Below are 18137 nucleotides of genomic sequence, written 5' to 3'. Positions count from 1 at the left end.
AGTCTTATATGGTTTGTTTCTATTTCTCCCCCCATATTTTTATCTGTTTCTTAAATTCCACATACAGGTGAAATCACATGATAATTGTCTTTCTCTGACTGACTTCTTTTCATTTAGCATAATACTCTCTAGCTCCATCCACATCATTGCCAATGGCAAGATTTCATTTTGTGATGGTTGAGTAACATTGTGTGTGTGTATATGTGTGTGTGTGTGTGCACACGTATACACCACATCATTCATACATATATATATATAACATATATATATACATATACTATGTATATATAATATATGTATAATATATATCTTCTTTATGCATTCATCAGCGGATGGACATTTGGGCTCTCTCCATAGGTTGGCTGTGGTTGATAATGCTGCTGTAAACATCAGAGTGCACGTACTCCTTCAAATCTGTATTTTTGTATCCTTTGGGTAAATACCTAGTAGTGCAGTTGCTGGGTCATAGGGAAGTTCAATTTTTAACTTTTTGAGGAACCTCCGTACTGCTCTCCAGAGTGACTGCACCAGTGTGCATTCCCACCAACAGTGTCAGAGGGTTCCCCTTTCTCTGCCACCTCGCCAACACCTGTTGTTTTTTATGTCGTTAATTTTAGCCATTCTGACAGGTATAAGGTGGTATCTCGTTGTGATTTTGATTGTATTTTGGCCATGGAATCTTTAATTTTTCCCTACAACCAAAATAATGGAGCCAGAAAATAGTGACACACACTACCTCCGAACACGTATCATAAATTGTAGAGTTTATAATATCTGGAAAGAATTGTGGGATTTGAAGTATGTGAAGAAAATAAGAAAACGAAAGGATATGATTTAAAGTGGGTATCATCTCCCCAGAGCTAGACATAGGCCTTCCTCCGCCAGAGAAAGAGCTTCCCTGTGTAAGAGGTGTGATCCTTCTGGGCTATAAAGACTCTCCACCAGCAAGGCACCCATCTGATATTAACTACTAAGTAAAACTTGCTCTTGTCCTCTTCAGTGGTAAACTCTAGCTACAGTGGCCTCCTTGCTGTTACTCAAATAAGCTGCACAGATTCTTGCCTAAGGCCTTTGCACTGGCTGGTCCCTCTCTCCAGAACATTTGCCTCCCCCCCACCCCCCACACACACACTCACACATTTGCAGGGCTCATTCCCTTGCCTCCATAAGTACTTGCTCAAATGTCAACTTCCCAGGGAAACCTTCTCTGAGCCATAACCTATTGCCTTCTCTGATTGATTTTTCCACCTGGAACCCCCCAGCCAAGTTCTTCTATGTAGCCCTTACTCAGTTTTCTACCTACACAAAAAGGTAAGCTCTAAGAGGGCAAGAATTATTCCTGATTTGTTCACACTGTACCCCTCGTATCTAGAATGACACCTGGCATGTAATAGACCACACTATTCCTGCCATCTTGAATTCTCCTTCTCACCACTCAGGTTTCAGGTTAAATACCACCTCCTCAGAGAGGTCTTCCCTGGCCACACTATTTTAAGTACCCCCATTTCATCCTACTCATTTTTCTCCCAATAATAACCTTTTACATTTTTTTCACATGTTTATGCATTTCCGAAATTTATCTTACTATTTCTTTACTTCTCGGTTGTCAATTTCTCGCTGCTATAATGTAGAGGACAGAGTACTTTTCCACCTTGTTCACAGCTTTTTCCCAAACCTAAAATGGAACACTGCCTGCCGCATAGTAGGTACTCAGTAAATATTTGAGGAATGAATGAATGGGCTTGAGTCTTTTGTGCTTTTCATTACTTTTGCTATAATGCTGGTATAAACTAACCTCTAAGTGTTACTTTATGACTTTCTGTTTTGAGTAATCTGACCTGTAGTTCCTATATAAATCATGGCTTCATGTGGTAACGCAGTGTAAAATACTTTGGTCTTAGCATAAACAACAGCAATAACAAAATTCTAATTTGAGAATTTTATCCAACTACCATGGGGCTAATAAAGGTAAGTTTCTCCAGCTCAACTTCCTGCCACAAATATCCTATTTCTGTGTTTTTTTACCTTTCTTAGCTGAATATACTCAGCAGCAAAAGTAAAATCCTTTAATCTTTCATTTTGGAGCCCATGTTTGAAATGGATTAAAAAGAGTCAAACAAAATTAGTTTCCAAGCCTTCAGTTTTCCAGGTCCACGGGCCTTCTCCCTCTCACTCCAAAATGAAAGTGGCTTGGAACCATCTGTTACTTCACGTGAAACATTTCCCTCAGTTGTCATTGCTGATTGTTCCATTTCTTGTTTTACAAAAGGAGAAAAAGAAAGAAGAGAAAAGAAAAGGAAAGGAAAGAAAAAGAAGAGAAAAGAAAAGAAAAAACAAGGAAGAAAAGAAAAGGAGAGAAAAGAGCCAAACACACACATACACACATATAAACACACACACACACACACACACACAAACCACCCTCTGCTGGCCACCCGCATGCACAGCTTTGTTCACTGGTCCTCTAGTTTCCTTGGGAGATCCTGCCAAGATGAAGCTCCACTTAGCTGACAACAGCCATTTCTCATTAAACCCCCAATTTAGGCAAGAGCCAGAGTGGAAAATTGCAAAACAGGAAGCTTGCAAATTGCATCAAAGCAATGCTATTAGACATGTAAGTAAAAGACCCTTTATGATGCCGGTTCTTGGGATGAGACCTAGAATTCTATAGGGCGAATTTAAGGCTTTGTAGGACTCCTTTGGGAACTGGCTCCTCTTCATAGAGTTATGTCAGTCCTGAAGATGTGTGTACCTACTGGCAGTAACTCAGGTTGTTTTTAGAGGTAGAAATGCTAAGTAAGTGTAGAGTGACCATGTGTCCTGATCTCTCAGCATACAGATTGTATTATGCCTATTGTCCCAAGGTAACTATAAGAGCACTCCTTTCTCTCTCAAAACTATTCCTGTTTAGATAATCAATCATAATGTCACCCTAACTAAAAATCTGTGTGGTTGATGAAGCAATAAAAGACTCTTGTTCTCATCCATGGTGGGTTGCAGGCTTGTTTGGATGGCAGAGAGAAATCTTGCCAAGTTTCAGTGGTGTGCAACCAAGCACATCAACTGATTGAACTTTGGCTGGCTGGGATCATGGACAACCCAGTTCAGACTGTCTGAATCCAGACTTCCCAGTTTTGGTGTCTCAAAAACTGAAGACATCCAATCCCAGAGAAGCATTACAAGTTGCTTCAGAAGCCATCCAGAAAATTAAACTTAGACTCTGTTATTTGGTTACTTTCTCCTCTTGGATTATTATTAAGCCCTGTGCTGGCCAACATTGGCTCCTAGCCACAGATAGCCACTGAGTGCTTGAAATGGACTAGGTCAAACTGGGATGGTTCTAAGTATGGAATGCCCAGTGGAATTTGGGGACTTAGAAAAAAAAAAGGTAAAATATCTCATTAATAATTTTGATATTGATTAGATATTAAAATATTGATTTTTAGGCAAATCAGGTTGCATAACATATATTATTAACATTAATTTCTCCTGTTTCATTTTTACTTTTGTAATACAGCCACTAGAAAATTTAAAATCACCAGCAAACTTATTTTTTATTAGACAATACTGATCTAGCTCTTTTAATTTCTACCCAGGGAGACCCACTGAACTGGAACTAAGAAAAAGATTCAGTGTCCTTCAGACTGCTGTTTGGCCATCTTTGTTTTCCTTGCATCAGATATTTACTAATAATTTTAGCCTTAAGTGAGATGACAAATATTAATAATCTACCACAGGGAGGAACTCACTAAATATTAATGCAGTTTCCTTTCCTAGTGCAAATGATTAATCTCTCCTAAACAATCATAGTTTTTTCTACTTACATCACACCCTTCCTATAAAATCAGTAAGGAAAAAGCTGCTTAATATGAATTCATCTGGGGCACCTGGGTGGCTCAGTGGGTTAAGCCACTGCCTTCGGCTCAGGTCATGATCTCAGGGTCCTGGGATCGAGTCCCGCATTGGGCTTTCTGCTCAGCAGGGAGCCTGCTTCCCCCTCTCTCTCTGCCTGCCTCTCTGTCTGCTGTGATCTCTCTCTGTCAAATTAATAAATAAAATCTTTAAAAAATATATGAGTTCATCTTGTCAATCATTCATTCATACTCCCTTACTTCAGTATCTATTACTAGCAGCATTTTTTATTTGTACCTTATATTTTATATATATTTGCCCCTATATTTGTATGGGTGGAATGTGAAATATACATATGTTCTCTTTGTAAAAGTTGCTGAAATTATCAAGTTGGCTAAGCTGTGAGTAAGAAGTATAATTTACAGTCAGTGATTTAGGTGAAATTTACTGAACTGAAGAGCATAAATTAGATTAAGTTTTGTTTCAGGAAGAGAATGGTGAATTTCAGGAGAAATCGGAAATCCTTTCAATATGTACCCAGTAATACAGGACCCATATACCAGGTCCAATCAAGTAGGTTATTGTCAACAGGTTAAAGATTTTGGATTTTATTCTAATTGAAATAGAAAGCCAACTTACTTTAAGAAGTGTCCAACTTATTTAAGAAGATCACTCTGGCTAATATATGGATAAAGAAAAAAACATATAATAATGAAAGTGGGGAGATTGGCTAGAGGGCTCTCAAGATGGTCCAGGCAGAAGATGATGGCAGCTTTGAATATACACTACAGCAAAAATAATTTAGGAGGAAAAAGCATGAAAAGGAAAGAAAATCCCATAATTGTAGCACCCACACACAACGATAACACTCAGTAATATTTCTTTCCAGTAATTTTCTACGCATAAGGTTTGGCTTGATTTCATTTATACTGTATATGTAATTCAGAACAGAGCTTTTAAAACTTAATTTTATAGGATTTTTTCATGTTCTAAAGTGCTTTATAAATATAACCTTTCATATCTGCATAATATTTTGTCAACAGCCAACATTGGCTACATAACTATCTCCTACTAGTGGTTATTTTAGATAGCATAAAACATTATGCTATTTTAAGTTACATTAAGTTTTTATTAACACATTCTCACTATTGAATGCCAAAAGGATAATTACTAGTCTAAAGGTGATGAACATAGGATGATTAAATGTTACAAAATAATAAAGTCAAACACATTTTACTTTTGTTACAAATGAAAATGCTAAAGTTTATAGTTTTGTCTGAGATCTAGCTGGTGTTGATTTAATGACACCAGCTATACAGATAAAAAATTAAACTTTTATGGATTCTGCATATTTAAAATCTGAATTAAGAGCCAGTAGCCACTTGAACAAAGTTTCAGGACACTACCTGACTTTCCTTTGGAGGTACTAGATTCAAACCCCGGGAACTAAAATCTTAACAGAGAGGCATCTTGGTGGCTCCATTGGCCAAGCATCTGACTCTTGATTTTTGGCTCAGGTCATGAACTCAGGGTCGTGAGTTCAAACCCAAAACTTCGGGATCTGCACTCGTAGGGAGTCTGCTTGAAATTCTCTCTTCTTTTTCCTCTGCCCTGCCCCCCTTTCTTTCTCTCTCTCTCTCTGAAAAAAATCTTTAAAATCTTAACACAAAGAGGGAGAAAGTTGCTCCTTCTACCTCTTATACTCCTCCTCCTCTCTTTTTTTTTTTTTTTTAATTTCTTCTACTTTAAGAGAAATGGTTGGTAGACACAAAACAACTCACAAAACCCAAGTGTACTGTTTTTCTGTTGTAGTTTACATCTTTGGCATTTGTTCATTTTCAGCGAATTCTGACATTTTGCAGTTGATACGTGTCTTTGCCCATGGCTCATGACTGTAATGTTCTTTAGTCCGAGGTAGATGCTCCCTGGTTCTTTCACAGTGAGGTATTTAAAAGAGCTGTTGAATTTGAAGATGACTTACTTTCTCCTATTAAAAAGATGAATGATCCAAAATTGCTTACCATTTCTACCATGACAAGTGGCTGATATCAAGCAAGCTAGCTAGTATTTAAAAACATGAACATACTTGTTTTAATGAGGAATGAAAAATTAATTGCTTTTGAGGCAAGTATGAGCGGTAGAGAGAAAATTTGAAAAAAGATGCTTGAAAATGCTTCCTAGTTCATGATCTTGGTGCCAAAAACAGTATAGACAACCTATTTTTTAAAAATCAATCTGCACTATTATAAAAACTGAAGACAATTCTCTAATCTTTTAAAAATCTTTTAGACTGAGAATGCTGGTAGATTTTCAAACCCATGTTTTACCAACAAAAGAAAATGTAGCACCTTTTAATTTGTGGTAAAAATGGACTGATATCAGGGAAAGGCAATGCCAATGACCTGTGCTAATGACAAGGGACTCTGGAGACCCAGCAGATTTTTTCCATTCATTCCGTCCTAGGAGTATCCCTGCTCCCTACTGATCACCCCAATCGTCTAGCTCATTTTTAAATACGAGATTATAAGAAAAGTGTGAAAAATTCAGGGTGGTCAGCAATTATTTTATGCCAAAGAGAAGTTTAGTTAATATATAAAAATCAAATGCCTGCCTCCATTTACATTTGAAAAACTAAATTCCCTTGAGCTGTCATTGTCTGTAAATCTGTTACTGATTCTACTCTTATGTGAGAATAGATATGAAGTCCTTTTTGTGAACTATAATTCTTTCAAATTCTGTCCCCAAAGTAGCAAGAGTGCCCAACTCCAGTGATATCAATTTTCATATTCAATTAATATCAGTATTCTTTTTTTTTTTTTAGATTTTATTTATTTATTTGACAGACAGAGTAGGCAGAGAGGCAGGCAGAGAGAGTGGAAGGGAAGCAGGCTCCCTGTTGAGCAGAGAGCCAGATGTGGGTCTCAATCCCAAGACCCTGGCATCATGATCTGAGTCGAAGGCAGAGGCTTTAACCCACTGAGCCACCCAGGCGCCCCAAGATCAGTATTCTTATAAGGAACTTTTATTTACATGACTGTTCTTCTTTTTCATAAATTACACTGAATAAAAAAAATTAATCTCTGCATAAGCAAAATTGATGTTAATCTATCCTTCTGTCTGAGCATTGTCTTTCAACATTAGCTATAAATTGCTTTAGTCTTTTCAAGGAAAAATGCTTATTTTCCTGTAATATTTTTTGGATACATTTAAGCAAGACTACTGGAATATTAGTGCTTTGATCCCAACATGCTTCACTTGGATGAGTGGGCATCTATTTCTTCTATTTTTATATTACAGTTGAAAAAGCAAAAGTACCCTAGTGATGGAGGGTTTACCCAAGCTTCATAATGAATGGATAGCAGATTTCTCAAATGGAACCCAGTTGCTTTGTTATTTAGGCTTTCCTGATATATACCTTCCACAGGATTTGTGATATATTTTTTATTCAATTGTTTTTAAATTTTAATTTCTTTATGGAAGATAGGCTATTGGTTTAGAGCATAGGCATAACAGAAGTCAGTAATGAATGGCTGTTGTCCGTTATAAAACAACCTTTTTGGTAAGTTTGAGTCAAGATGTGACAAATATTATAGTAAAGATTATGCTATTTACAGTCATTTATTACAGTTAGGAAGTCCTGGCATCAGATTTATATGGATTATTTATATATGGATTTTATTGAGCAGGAGGGAGTTGGTTGAATTGCCAAGGTTTCTTTCTTTTTTTTTTTTTTAAGATTTTATTTATTTATTTGACAAAGAGATCACAAGTAGGCAGAGAGGCAGGCAGAGAGGGGGGGAGAAGAAGACTCCCTGCTGGGTAGAGATCCTGATGTGGCACTCAATCCAGGACCCTGATATCATGACCTGAGCTGAAGGCAGACACTTAACCCACTGAGCCACCCAGGCACCCCTACTAAAGTTTCTCTTTTAAGGGGGGCCTGGGTGACTCAGTCAGTTAAGCATCCAACTCTTGATTTTGGCTCAGTTCATGAGATCAAGCCCTCTGTTGGACTCCATGGAACCTGCTTAAGATTCTCTCCCTCTGCCTCTCCCCCCTCCACCTCCGCCACAGTCACCCACATTTTCTCTCTAAAAAAAATATGAAGAAGAATTCTTTCTATTTCAAAACATAAGAGTTTTCTATTCTCTGGTTTTGAACATGCAAGGTTTATTATCTGTGGCTCCTGTAAGGTTTCCTGCATGTAGTTTGATTTTATCAAATTCAGTATAAGAAGAGCAGAGATTTTCAAATTAGAAAGGTACAAAGATATCACAATTATTTGAAGAGACATCATTGTAGCAGTTTTATGCAAACCTATCCTTAGATGTTATAATCTTCTACATTAAGTGATTTCATATATTTTTTAAAGATTTTATTTATTTATTTGTCAGAGAGAGAGTGAGCGAGAGCGAGCACAGGCAGAGTGGAAGGCAGAGTCAGAGGGAGAAGCAGGCTCCCTGCGGAGCAAGGAGCCCAATGTGGGACTCGATCCCAGGACGCTGGGATCATGACCTGAGCCGAAGGCAGCTGCTTAACCAACTGAGCCACCCAGGCGTCCCAGTGATTTCATATTTTTAAGCAAAGGCCCAATTCTTAAGCTGTCTTAAAGGAATCAAAACAATATGTTTGTATGAAGAATAAGACCTTGACTCCATGAAAGTTTGTCAAGCTGTGTAACTTCATTGCTCACTCAACAAACAGCACTGAGTGCCTGTATTTCCATCAGGAGCTATTTGTTCAATGCCAGTGTGCCTGGAAGTGCATGGGGTACTGTGCGTAATGCACTGGAGATGTGCACTGGGGGGCTGCCCGTTTTATCTGAGCATCAGTTTTAACTCACGAAGAAGGTTCATTGAAATGGCATCAGATAAATCAGAAACAGACTCAATCCAGTACAAAACTAGCTACAAAGGCTTCTCTGCTTCATATTTGTTTTTCAAAGAGATATTGTGTGTGTATATGTGTGTGTGTGTGTGTGAGAGAGAGAGAGAGAGAGAGAGATCAAAGGTCCTTCTTAATATGAGCATCCTGCTACTCCAGCCTCCTTCCTCAAGGCATCTTACCCCAAACCTGTGTCCCCACCTAACGTTTTCTCAGGCTTGTCATGCTTCAACACACTGCTCATTCTCTATTCGTGACATCCTTTTGGAATGGAATCCCTATGGCTCCTCCCTTTCCAGTTCTGCCCGGCAAATGTCTCTTCATCCTACAACTCAACCTTCAGTTAAGCTATGAAGGCCTTTCTGAAACATTTTTACTTTCTATGCCTCCCTCTATAGTTGTTGGCTAGGGCTGCCATGATGAGAAGTACCACGGCCTTGGGAGCTTAAACAACTGTAACTGAGTATCTCACAGGTCTGGAGGCAGAAGTCCAGAATCAAGGTGCTGGCAGGGTTGGTTCCTTCCGAGGTCTGTGAGGGATAGATCTGTCCCAGACCTCTCTCCTTGCTTCTTTTCCCACTGTCTCACCACACTGCCTTCCCTTTAAATGTATCTATGTCCAAACTTACCCTTCTTACAGGGTCACCAATCACATTGGATTGGGGCCTATCCTAATGACCTCATTTTAATTTGATTGTTTCTGTGAAGACTAACTCCAAATAAGAACTCATTCTAAGGTACTGGGGATTAAGACTTTGATATATAGGGGCATCTGGGTGGCTCAGTTTGTTAAGTGTCTGCCTTTGCCTTGGGTCATGATCCTGGGGTCCTGGGATCAAGGCCTGCATTAGGGATCCCTGCTCAGTGGGGAGTCTACTTGTCTCTCTGTTCCCTGCCATTCTCTCTCTCTGTATCTCTCTCTCTTGCAAGTAAATAAGTAACATATTTAAAAAAAATTTTTTAAAAGATTTTATTTGTTTATTTGAGAGACACAGAGATCACAAGTAGGTAGAGAGGCAGGCAGAGAGAGGGAGGAGGAAGCAGGCTCCCTGCTGAGTAGAGCGCCCAATGTGGGGCTTGATCCCAGGACCCTGAGATCATGACCTGAGCCGAAGGCAGAGGCTTCGAGACACCCAGGTGCCCCAAAATATTTAAATTTTAAAAAAGACTTCAACATATGAATTTTGGAGGACACAATTCAACTTATAAGACCCTCTTTTATTTTTTTTCCTATTTATGTTATGAGAATTTTTTTCACACATGTATTTTCTTCCTATCTCCCACAATGTCATAAGCCTTTACAGAGTGGAAACTTCCTTGCAGTTAAGTGTTGGAGTTTTGGCAGAGATATCTGTGGACTCCCAGGAAAAGAGGAGCAGAGTAACTGGCCTATTTTATTTTTTGCCTTTTGCTGTTTCCCTTTTTCCTACCAGAACCCAGAAGCCATGCTCAGAGATGAAGTGACATCTATGAAAAGATACATAGCCCAGAGTAAGAATGGCTAAATGAAAGGATAGAAAATATCTTTACTTCACCTCAGTCTTGAAAGATGTTTTCTTAGTATAAGATTCTAAATTCTCCTTTATATTCTCAGCTCCAACAGACAATTGTTATCATTGTTGCTTTTGAGAAGTTAGCCACTGCTCTAATTGCTTTTACTTTGTAGTGCCTCCCTGCTGACTGTTTTTTTTTTTTTTTTCTTAATCTCTTTTTGTCTTTGGTGTTTTGCTTCACTGTGATATACTTGGATATAAACATTTCCTTTGTTGGGACGCCTGGGTGGTTCAATTTGCTAAGCGTCTGGCTCTTGATTTTGGCTCAGGTCATAATCTCAGGGTTGTGGCATTGAGCCCCTCATCAGGTGTGGAGTTAGCTTGTCCCTCTCCCTCTGCTCCTCCCCTTGCATGATTTCTCTCTCTCTCTCTCTCTCTCTCAAATAAATAAATAAATAAAATCTTTAAACCAACAACAAAAACATTTCTCTTGTTTATCATATTTGTGACTCACTGGCCTTCTTGAAAATGGGTATTAAAGTCTCTCAGCAATTAGAGAAAATTCTCAGCCATTATCTCTTCAAGTACTGCTTTTTTCCTCATTATCTTGATTATGATACTCTCAAACTTTAATTAATATATGTCAGACATCTCTACACTATCCTCTATGTCTTTAACCTCTCTTTCATATTGTCTCTCTTCATCTCTCTGGGCTGTATTCTGTATAGCTTCTTTAGCTATATCTTCTAATTCACTACTTTATCTGTGTCTATCTCATCTGCTGTTTATATTGCCTGATTAATTTCAATCTGTATGTTTATGACTTCTAGAATTCTTGAAGTTTTCTAGTAATTCTTTTGCAAATATATTTAGTTTTTTAAAATTTCTTATTCTTGTTCATATCTTCAAACTTTCTTCTATTTCTTAAAACATTAAGTATGGTCATTTCTTTTTTATATTTAGTGTCTGATAGTTCCAATGTATGAAGTCTTTGCAAGACTGAGTCTCCTGTTTATTGTTTCTGCTGGTTTTCACTCACAGTGTCTTGGTTTCTGGGTGTATTGTGAAATTTGACTGTAACCTGATCATTTTTCTTATACTGTTATCAGTGGGACTTCTTGAAAGCCTGGGTCGAAATTCCTCTAAGAGGATTTGGATTTGTTTTACTTGCATAATATGCTTAGGGGCACCATTAACCTGCATTATAGCTGACCCTTGAACAATGGGGGGCTTGGGGGAATTGACCTCCTAGTACAGTTGAAAATCTATGTATAACTTTTGACTTGCCCCAAACATAACTATTAATAGCCTACTGCTGACTAGAAGCTTTACTTTAACACGTATTTTGTATGTTGTATGTACTTTATACCATATTCTTGCAATTAAGTAAGCTAGAGAAAAGAAAATATTACTAAGAAAATTATAAGGAAAGACATTTACAGTACTATATGTACATTTATTGAAAAAAATCAATGTGTAAGTGGATCCATGCAAACTGGGTTGTTCAAGGATCAACTATATATTTTTGATGTTTTTTTTATTATGTTATGTTAGTCACCATACAGTATATGATTAGTTTTTGATGTAGTGTTCCATGATGTTTTTTTAAAACACAAAGATATCATGAACTAGATTTCAAACTCACATGAAGTCAGGCTTGTGGCTGTAAACTCTTGGGAGAGATTACCATCATCTCTTTCCCAGCACCCAGAGTTAGCCAGGTGAATGGTGCCTTCTAGGGACACTGTCACACTGAAGGGATAGTGCTTTGGATGCTGGCTTTATGTTGGGTGTTTTCTATTGGCTTTAACTCCTTGTATGAACATTAAGTTTTACTTCCTGGCTCCTACATCTCATCAAGCAGCAGCTCAAATTTTCCAGAGTTTGGTAGAAAAAAAAAAAAAAACCTCACAGAGAAAAACAAGTCTGGCCATCTTTTGCTCCACAGGGTCCATGTTTTCCCTTTCTCTTTTGAGCCCTGAGTAGTCCTTCTCTATGTAAAGTTGATACATTTTGTATTTTCTCCAGCATTCTGGTTGTTTCAAGTAGGGCTTCATTCAAGGTTAACTATTTCCTATACTACCAGGGATAGAAATAAAAATAATTGTTTACATTGGTGAAAAATTTGAAAATAAGCCAAATATCTACCATTAAAAAATTAGAGGTATGTATATACCCTAAATGTCATGATGCCACTACATGGAATGTTGTAGATGGATATACTGACATAGAAATATCTCTAACGCGCACTTTAAATTTAAAAAAAAAAGTGCACAACAGTATGTGTAATATCATTCTGATTATGTAAAAAATAGGAAATGTATATGCTTTTGTAAAGAAACATTCTTATTTAAATGAACAGAAAAAGATATAGATGTTTACATGCTGAAACAAAAGGAATTTTTTGTAGGTTTTTTTCTACTTTCAAAAAGTGAGAATATATTCTTTCACTACTTTGGTTTATTTAAAATTAAATGCAGATTTAAAGGAATAAATGAGATAAGGCATCTCAAGCACTTAGTACAGTTTCTGACACAACATAAGAACTTAATAAATTTTCTGTTTCTTAATAAGTTACTGTTTTCATTTAAAAGTGAAAATTACTTTTAGGGTATAGCAGGGTATAATGGTGATTTACTGATGTACTACATATCAGTAGCAGACCTTGGATTTGAAACTTTATCTTTTGATTAAAAGTACTGATCTGCTCTGAAACTATAGCTTATAGGTACTTACTTCACTTGCTACCTTCAGATATGAAGTATTATTCCAAAAATCGAGTTTATAAATGTGATCTGTGATCAAATGAGTTTTTAAAATGCCAGGTTATACAAAGTACAATGTTTCATTTCTCTGTCTTGTTTTTAGCAGAAGAAGTTGTCAAGGCAGTAAGATTCTGTTATGCATTGTGAGTCTCCAAAAGGTAAATCTTGTGTGACACATTTCCCAAACCTACTGAATTCCAGAATCCCTTCTCTGAAGCATCTCTAGGGATTTCTCATGTCCCTGAAATGCCTTTTAGGAAATACTTCCCTAGAATATAATACAGGTCACAAATATCATAATGTCCATTTACTGGCTCTGAACGAATTTTAGTTTTTACAGTCAGGTTGTGGTGATGCTTAATGGACAGGGTATCCTCTTTTATCTTTCAATTTGTCTACAACAGACAGCAAGTATAAACACGGGTTAGAATAGGGAAGTTCTTTTGAACTTCACTTTTGTAAGTGAAGGCAAGAGACCTTCCCTGTCCATGCTTCATTCTCGTTTGGATTAGCATTGACTAGTGCGTGGAAATATGATGCATCTAGAGCTGTTTCTTGGCAAAATAACCTAAAGCCAAATAACAAAGGGCAGGCATGGAAAATCGGAGAGAAGAACGAGACCCCTGATGTCCTTATTTCTTCTGTTACCACACACCCAAGCACCCTGCTAATTGGGGAAAACACACTGCCATCTGTAATTGGATGAAAAAGCATTTGCTGCACATGCTTGGACTGCATAAAGGAAAACCCTATGACATCAGAAGATATCAAAACAAAGTATGAAATTGCTTGGCTGTAAGCTATGAATAAGGAGTGCATACACCCTAAATATCTCCTTCCTCCACTTTTTTACATCTGCTAATTGCATTACATTTGGAGAGAGCTATTCTATTGTCTTGGTATTCTTCATCCCTTTGAAAATGTGCCATTCAAATTTGTAAGTTTGTTCACATAGCACCTACTAACTAAAGGGCAGGCATGGAAAAGAAGACACAGAACAAGACCCCTGATGTTCTTGTTCTTGCTGCTTGTTAGCACCTGCAGATACAGCCATCCTAAGAGCACAAACATCTGAAGAAAGACAAATTACAAGCTGGAGATAGACAGTGTGAGTTAGCAGGAAAAGAAGTGCTTCCATTTGGGATATTAGGGGTTAGCATAGTTTTGCTTGTATAGTATGTTAACAGAGTTTGACTTAGATTATTCCAGATCATGGAAGCAAGGAGTCCTTACCTCCAAGAGCTGTCTTCAAAGGAGAAAACCCTCTCCTCCTTGTAGAAGGAGAGATCTATTTGGTGACATCAAAAGAACTTCCTTACTCTAATCTGTACAGAAAAATTGAATGGGAGCTTCTCCACTGTCTGGAATTAAACCATGAATTTTTACTTCTCAGTTATGAAAAAGCAAAAAATTGATGATGTGGTTTCTAATTCTTCAAGCATGAAAGTGCTAACTAAATTCAGTACTTCCCGACCCTTGCCTCTAAGTGGGTGTGATGTATGGAGGGCGCCGAGGAGAAGAAGGTATATGGGTTACTGTCCACATCTGGTAAATTCTTGCTTCTGATAAAACTGAATATGATCACTCAATTAATAACAAGGAACAGAGCCTGGACTATGTCTTGCAGTGTCCTACATTTGTGAAAACTTTTCATCTGTGCTTTCTCGCTATCTGTGAAAGTGACAGTGAAAAATGGCTCTCCATTAACACAAAAGCAAAATGTAATGCAGTAATGATGCTTGAAGCTTCCTGCAATGCTGAAATTTTTAGAAATCATTAATAATAAATTACCAGCAATGCCAAGGGAAGCTGATAGCGCTTCTCTTTGGTAGGTAAAACTCTCCATTATAAAATAATAATATGGTGGGTCGTATGTCACAGCCTTCAGCAATTTTCTTTAAGTTATTCTACTTTAACTCCAGAGTTATGAACATTGAATTCATTTTACAGATGGGAAAACTAAGACTATTCAATCAAATAATTGTTCTGAGATCATCAGCTTAGCTCCAGATTTAAATTAAGGCCTCTGACATAGTTGTTAATATGTCAGGCACAGGTAGAAGTTGTTGGTTCATGAGTTGGGGTTGGAGTGGAGATGGGGTTCCATTAATCACAAACTCTGGGTCATTTATTTCACCCATCAAATTCAAGAATAAGCAACAACATGATAAATTATTAAAAGGTAGACTTGGCCCATATTTCCCAGTATGTCGTTGGGAGTAAGGGGAGTAAGCAAATGTTCTCTTAGAGAAAAGGAAACAAGCATGAAGTTTGCAAACAAGAAAGCAAAACACTCACGTCCAACACCCTTGTTTATCAGCTCATGAAATCTGCAGTCAGTTGTCAGTGTGTAGGAGGGGTCCAAAGCAAGAAGCAAGTTCAGGCACGCTCTGAGAGGCTTCCCTCCTCTCGTTTTCCTCAGTTCCACTCAGCAATCACCCAAGAACCTGATGGCTTCCTCCAAGTTACAGAGTCTAGAGGAATCCTAAATGGAAAGAAAATGGCCCAAGTATATCCAAATCCAAGAACCCCCAGAAAAGTACCCCATGTAGGATAATTCTTTCCAGTGCCATCATTTGAGACTTTCTGTTTGTAATATGCCTAATCAGTCTGTTGGAATAAGAGTGTCTCAAGCTCTTGCTTCTTTCCTCTGAAGAAAATTCATAAGAAGGTGAATTCTCGAGATGTAAGTCGTGTGACTTTAACCAGGACACCTCCCCTCTTTGGATTTGTTCCCTTTATGAGTAATAGGAGGTGGGGAGGATTAAAATCTGGATTCCAAATCACAGACTCTAAAGAGCCCTGGACTACCTGAAGGTTTAAGTGCTTTTATGCTTCAAAATTGTATGGTTTTTTTGGATGAGCTGCATTGATAAAAGTCACAACTCTTTGACCTGGTTCCAGGATGCATGTATATAACCTTTTATTTTATAAATTCCTAAGATGATGATCCACAAACAAATCAGAAATACAGAAAACCACATAAAATAACAAGTTTCTGATTATCTACCTCCTTCCCTCCTTGGACAATTATTGGCTTATGTTCATAGTTTGTAAAACAGCTGTAAATCATCTATGTCTTAACTTCTTCATTTGGTCACAAAGCTCAAGATTCTATTCCACGCAAGGAAACAGATCTTACTTCCAGTGTCACAACCACTGAAACTGTACACAGACTCAGTAATAATGATTTAGGACAAAACCTTAAAATTTAAGCTGCTGTAAAGAAGAATGCATAATTTAGACCTCATATAATCTATGAACTTTATTTCAATCAGATATTTAACCAAACTTCTTATCAAACCTTAACAGACAGAAATTCAATTTTTTCTTTTAAGTTTCAAAAGAATTAAAGGACAGATGAGAAAGAAGGAGCAGGGAAATACATTGGAAAAAGGGTTTGATAGGCCCTCACAAGGTTACTGGCCAATGCTGGTCAATGTTGAGAGAGAGAGAAAGAGAGAGAGAGAGAGAGGGAAGAATGGCCATGATATACATTTCATTTTTCTGTAGGTGAATTAGCTATACAGGCTGTCATCTTTACTGTGTTCTTTCTCATGGAAAGGACTTCAAAACAACTTGCAAACAGGATCTCAACTGCCTTGGAGCAAGAGAAATGGCATCTCCCATCCTGGAATTCTAATAAGAAATTGTGTGGAACGAATTTCTTTCCCATGACTCCTGATTCATCTCCTTGGCAGATCTGAATTTCTATGAAGGGGGAGCTCATTAATGTTTCTTTGAAACTGCCTTGTATATATTGAGAGTCAATTCTCCTAAACTTGGCTTGCTCATCTTTGTGCAGCATCTTTAAGAAAACTGATCCTACCACATTAAATGGCCTTTAACAACCAGAGCCAGGAAAGTTCTCTGACACATTTGGACTCTAACTTGGGTCAGGGTCCAACATCCTGCAAGCACTCCTGGGGATTGCAACAAAGTTTCCATCTTTTCTCTTGTTTGCATTACTTCCTGGGAAGGTTCAAATTAGGCAAATGTAAATATTTTGATGCAGTGACATGATAAATATTCACAGTTAGGACTTGCAATTGCATTTTTGAAATGTTAGACCACAGGGGGTAAGACAAGCAGATAAAACAAACTGAACACCACAAAGAAAAATTAATTAAGAGCCTTGAGGAGAAGGCTCTACAGAATAATCTCTAACAGAAAAAGCCCTCAACCCCAAGATGTTCAAAACAGAGTTTATGGTCTTCCCTCCCAAACCTGGCCCTCCTCCTGATTCTTATCTCGAGGATGGCATCCCTGTCGGACACATATGCCCAAGCAAGAACCCAAGAAAACATTCTTGATGTCTCCCTTGCTCTCAGTCACCAGGTAGAATCCTTCACCACGTCTGGCTGCTTTTTAGCCCTTAAATGTGTCTTAAATCTGACTCCTCTCCACCTCTACGACATCTGCCATCATTGCTCATCTGAGGAATGTGGAGTTGCCTAGCTTCCTCTGTTGATTCGTACCTTTTACAATCCATTCTCATGCCACAGCTAGAAGAATCTTTTTCCAAACAATATAAACCTACTTTAACACCCTTGATCGCCTTCTACTTACTCTCTGGATCACTTTCTCTGGACTTTATCCAGAGAGTAAGTAGAAAGCGATCAAGGGTATTAAAGTAGGTTTATATTGTTTGGAAAAAGATTCTTCAGCTGTGGCATGAGAATGGATTGTAAAAGGTCCGAATCAACAGAGGAAGTTAGGCAAGATCCGTAACATGGCCTACAAAGATCCATAACATGGCCTACAAAGCCCAAGGAGTTCCAGCTTTGCTCACCTTGCCAGCTTGACTTTGAGCTACTTTCCTTCATTCTCTGTGCTTCTGTCCCTCGGGCCTCCTTCCAGCTCCTCCAACCCACATGTTCCCTCCTACGGGGAAATCTACTGATGCCCTGATGCCAGCTGAGTCAGCTCTTTGCCTCATACTTCCGCTTCCACTCGCCTAATTAACCCTTATAAGTCTTTTAGATCTGAAATCAAGTGTCCCCTTTTTAGGAGAGTCTTTTCAATTCCCTCAGTTCAGGTCATGTTCATTGTTAGAGAATTGTTTTCTTTTCCTGCAAAGCACTGAGCCAATATACAATTTTACATTAATCTCTGTGCTTATTTGATTACTATTTGTGTCCCT

General features: G+C 38.0%; 1 long non-coding RNA gene across 1 annotated transcript in view; it reads right to left on the bottom strand.

Moving 5' to 3' along the window:
* The window catches only part of LOC132002543 (uncharacterized), a 45787-nt gene extending 27923 nt beyond the window's left edge, over window positions 1–17864 (bottom strand). The window contains exons 1-2 of the long non-coding RNA XR_009399940.1: window positions 17787–17864; window positions 15293–15479 (exon numbers count right to left, since the gene is read on the bottom strand). This is a non-coding gene — a long non-coding RNA (uncharacterized LOC132002543). The remainder of the gene's footprint in view (window positions 1–15292; window positions 15480–17786) is intronic.
* Between the last annotated feature and the right edge of the window lie 273 nt (window positions 17865–18137).

Source organism: Mustela nigripes, chromosome 15, assembly GCF_022355385.1.
Source record: "Mustela nigripes isolate SB6536 chromosome 15, MUSNIG.SB6536, whole genome shotgun sequence".
NCBI classification, from domain to species: domain Eukaryota; kingdom Metazoa; phylum Chordata; class Mammalia; order Carnivora; family Mustelidae; genus Mustela; species Mustela nigripes.
This window is presented reverse-complemented; position numbering and strand designations above follow the sequence as displayed.